The 4,919-nt window shown below is 41.9% G+C and overlaps 1 non-coding gene across 1 annotated transcript; it reads left to right on the top strand.

Annotated features, from left to right (window-relative positions):
- The first annotated feature begins 4,605 nt into the window (after nt 1-4,605).
- LOC115933609 (U6 spliceosomal RNA) lies at nt 4,606-4,710 on the top strand. Its single transcript, XR_004069477.1, has one exon. It is a non-coding gene; the product is annotated as a U6 spliceosomal RNA (small nuclear RNA).
- Nucleotides 4,711-4,919: the final 209 nt, after the last annotated feature.

The raw sequence follows: 4,919 nt of genomic DNA, 5'->3' as shown, positions 1-4,919 counted from the left end.
AGATTATTGCCATTCATTTCTTTTGCTCACGCCTGTGTGTTTTTATATTTTAAGTTTTTTTTTTTAAATTTGTGCTAGGAAAAATAATTTAAATTAAAAAGGACTGTAATACTTGTTAACAGTAGGAGGAAAGTCAACTAGCACAACAGGGTATATTCTAAATTGAAAAGTAAAAGTCCCTCCTCTCCACCTACCTTCATTCCTAGCTCCTGAGGTAGCCACATTTAAGTTTCTTGGGTATTCTTTCAGAAGAATTTTATGTATATCCAACCATACACATTGTTCTGCAATATTATTATTATTTTTTCACTTGAAATAACTTAGAGATTGTGTCATGTCCTGACATAAAGATCTTGTCATTCTTTTTCAAGGCTGTATAGTACTCCATTGTAAGGGAGGACCTTGAGTTAGTCGATTTGTCCCCTATCCATGAGCATGTAGGCAGTTTCCAACTTTTTACTTATACCAATGTTGTTGGAGTCAACATCCTTGACTATATAAATGTGAATGTGTCTGTGAGATAAATTCCAATGAGTGTAATTGTGTGCCAAAGTATATGTAAAATTTTGATAGACAGCTGGCAAATTGTCTTCCATAAAAGTAGGGCCAATTCCTGCTCACTCCTCCCTCACCCACAGGGTATGAGATGCTTCTGCAGAACCTTTTTTCTGCCTTCATACGAATGGCTTTTGCTCTAAGGATGTTGTTCCCAGCAACACACAGGGAATCCGTGGGAAATATCTCCCTGGAATCAGTACTTGAAATAATTGGGCTTCTTTTGAGAAAAAAACATCCTAGCCTTAAGGAGGCTGTAAATCTTGGCTGCAGAAGCATCAGAGCCAACTCCAGCAAAGAAGCTTGCCTACTCTCCTAGTCTCATCTCTCTTCTGCTGTGGTTTTCCCTCTGTCTCATTCTCTCATTCTTTTTAAAATGTTTATTTTATTTTGTATTATAGCTCACTTAACTCCTTTCTGGAACCAAATTAAATAAATACATGGGGCGGAAGGATTAAATAAATACATGGAATAGCATATTCTTCTTTATGAAGAGCATCAATTCCTGAGACTCTGTGTGCTGGAGGGTAAGGTGGGCAGGTTTAGGGCTCCTCCTTCCTTCTCTCCTTTTTTGAAATAGAAACAAAGCCCTTTGGGGGTGGTGGACTCAGCATCATGGGCAGTATAGCTCCCAGCCTCTCTTCCACCCCTGTACCCTCTTTTTCAAGAGAGAGAGAGAGAGCCCAAGAATGCCCAAACCCCACCACATTCTCAGTCCTTTCACCCTATGTCCATTATCCAAACATCCATTCAGTTTCTCAATGTTCATTCATTCAGTATTCATTTCTTAAGTGCCTATTACAGGCCAGAAGGTAGACTTTGGTTTTATGTCTGCTGGGACCCTGAGCCCCATCTCCAGCACTAGGTGCCCACTCGTCATCCCACAGTGACCTTATTAAGTGTTTTCACAGAATATGTCCCTTCACACAATCACCTGCAAAACATATGCTGACACACTTGTATGCATCTTCTCCTGAAGTCCACAAATCATATAAAGGTTCTCACAGGGTCATGCACTTGCAGTGTGTCTTACTAAATGGCTACACCTATGGTTCTGTGTTAGTAGCACATATATGAGCATGTAGGAAATGCAGAAACCCAGCAGATGTCTGTAAAGATTGGACACACCAAACACGATTTTCCTTATACTCTATTTCAGATCCAGGGTTTGATTCTAATCCAAATGCATTGCCAAGGCCAGGTGAGCCCACACCAGACACGCAGGGCACACATGTCTCAAATCCACTCTGGCATCCTACTGCCTGAGAGGGAGGAGGAGGGGAGGAGTTTGACTGGGCTGGTGTCCAGGTCTCCCCAGGTCGCCCCGTCGGGCCAGATTGGTCAGCCCCAGGTTGCCCATCCCTTCTGCTGTTCTTCCCTCTGCCACAGCATTCCTCCTCCTTCTTAGTCACAGATAATTCCCCTACTCTCTTGGTGAGTTGCCAAGCCATTGCTTCTCTCTGCCAAGGGCTGTTGGACTAGGTCTGTGTTAGGACAAGGGTCCAAGTCACCAAAGTTTCTTGTGTTAGAGGCCAGACCTGGGGGCAGGGCTCAGGGGTGGGTAGGAGTGATTAGGAAAGGAGATAGGGAAGAGACAGCCTGTGCTCTGGGTGTGGGATGGCTCACACCCCCATGTCTATGCTACTTACCTCCAATGGACACACACACACACTCACAGGCACAGAGGATGGCTACCTCTGGAGGGCAATTTGCATCTGCCTTTGGCTCTCTGAGGACTGGGAGGGAATATAAAGGGGGCTGAGCATTTTGTAGTTCTTCCCAGCTCATCCCTTCTTCTCTCTACATTTTAACAGCTTACAAAGAGATTCTGGGCCCAGATAAAATAAAGGTCTTTGGGAAGGGAAGGAAGAGAGAGGAGCTTAGATCTATGAGCTCCATTTAAATCACACTTCAAATATAAAAACACAAATGTACACAAGGGAAAAAAGGGAAATCACATACATTGAGCATTTTACAAATATTTTATCATTCAATCTCCACAAAAGTTCTATGGAGTAAGGAATTGGAGACCAATTTCACAGATGAGGAAACAGATTCAAAAAGGTCAAATGACGTGATCGACACCACACTTCTAGTCAGTGGTAGGGCTGAGAGTCAAGTCCAGGCTAGCCTACTCTATAAGACAATTTAGGAAAAGATAATTAATTTTACAAAAGGATTCACTGTTGGATGGCTTTAGATGGAGGATCTCCCTGTAGCTTTCAAATAGGATGTGATGTGTAAACTTGAGCTGGCTGGTGCCCATCCCTGCAAGAATTCCGTGGAGTGATGGCCATGGATAGGAAAACAGTGGGTCACAACTAGTGCTGAGAAGTAGCACATATAAGGTTCTTTGGAGCTGTTGTGTAAGTTGTGTGTGTGTGTGTGTATGTGTGATCTTGGGGAAGGTGAGAGCGAATTTTCTATTTCCATGGGAAAAGGTGCAAAGGAGAATCACTTTCTAGACAAGCACTGAACAAACATTTGCTGAATGAATTAATGAATGAAGAAATTCATTCATCAAATATTCATTGAGCACAGCCCAGTGCCAGGTGCTGGGTTGGCCCTTCAGATGCTGATGCTGCAGTGCATGAGACTGGAAGCTTTGAATCCAGGGAAAGAGGTGGGGAGGGGCAGAGGGAGGGTAGAGGCAGCCTCCCTGCTCTCTCTTCTGGGGAGGGCTCAGCCCCTGTCATAGTTCTGGTTTTGCTACTGCTCCCTCCTCCACACCCTACCTTGATCTTTCTGCTCTAAATATCATTGTGTTCAAATAATAGTGTGTATATTTTAAAAGACTCCAAGAAGACAGCTGCCTGGGAGTATTAATCATGAAGAGGCCAGCACTCTGTCTCCATGGCGACTCCTGACAGCGAGAGCTGAGGAACAGTTCCATGTCCCACTTCCTGGGGCCATGGAGATGCAGGGGCACTGCATTTCTCACTCCTCTTTCCTCTCTGCTTCTCCTTTCTTCTCCTTCCTTTCCTCTCCTCTCTTCTCTCCTACCCCTTCCCTCCACTCCCTCTTTTTTTTTCTTCCTAAAGGATTTATTTAAAAGCAGGGACAGAGGCAGGGCCAGCCATCAGAGTAACAAAAAACATGGCTAATGAAGCCGCAGCAGAGATGAAGTCTGCATCCAGTTGCAGCATCTGCAGTGCCCAACTCCACTCCCAAGACCTCTGCAGTGCCCCCGGGCTTCCACAGCCAGTAGGGCAGAAGTAGTGTGATCATCGGCCCCTGAGGCAAGAGGCCAACTGTCAGGGTCCTTCTCCGTCTCTTTTCTCTTCCCTGCTCATGGCCCATCGTTAGTTTGTGGTTTGGGTCATTATTATGATTATGAGTATGGCTATTATTTTTAATGCCCACAAAAGTAACATGCTTGTTGAAAAAAACAAATGTTAAAAATTATAATGCAAAGAACGAGAATACCTTTCACTATCCTGTACACACACACACGAACACGTTTTAGGTTGATTCCTATAGATTTTTTTCATGCATATTCATGCAACATCCATTTAGTCAACAATCACATTATTATCATAATTCTTATTTACATCATTTTCATACTATACGTACTCTTGTAACTAACTTAACACTGTATCTTGTTTTTTTTTAATTTTTTCCGTAATGATACCCATCTACAGTGTTGATCTATAGTGTTGGTAACAATTTCACCAGCATATTTCATTGTGTAGATGAATATAATTTTTTAACTTTATAGTTTCCTGTCTTTCACTATTATAAAGGATCTGGCTATATATAGTCTTTTATGTATATGTGGTGCATTGATGGGGTAATAATACTACAGTATTCTAGCTAACATTTGCACGTTAGTTACTGTGGGCACTATCTGACAGGTAGTGAGAGCTTTACCTATACTCATCATTTAATCCTCACCACAACCTGATTAGTATTATTATTATCTCTATTTTACAGATGGAGAAATTGAGCATGGAACACTAAGAAATTTGCCCAAGCTTACCAGGTTAGTGATGATGCCGGGATCTGAACTCATACTATAGCCATAGGCTAGATTACAAAAAGTGAAATTTCATGCTCACTTCAGCAGCACATATACTAAAATTGGAATGATACAGGGAAGATTAGTATGGTCCTTAAAAAAAGTGAAATTTTTTAGGACAAATAGAACTGGTTTTAGGACAAAGGTAAAATTATATATATTGTTAAATATTCTCTAAAAAGATTGTTCCAATCTCTGGGCCAACTAGCAGTATATGAGGAGCAACTGGTAAGCAGAAAGAGGCATCCCAGTGATATTTTAATTTTTATTGTAAAAATTATCAGTAAGGATGAGAATCTTTTCACAGGGCCTGAGTATTTCCTTTTCCATGATATAGAGGCTTAAT

This window comes from Gorilla gorilla, chromosome 12 (genome assembly GCF_029281585.2).
Source record: "Gorilla gorilla gorilla isolate KB3781 chromosome 12, NHGRI_mGorGor1-v2.1_pri, whole genome shotgun sequence".
Lineage (NCBI taxonomy): Eukaryota > Metazoa > Chordata > Mammalia > Primates > Hominidae > Gorilla > Gorilla gorilla.
Note: the sequence above shows the minus strand (reverse complement) of the source record. Positions and strands in the feature narration are given on the sequence as shown.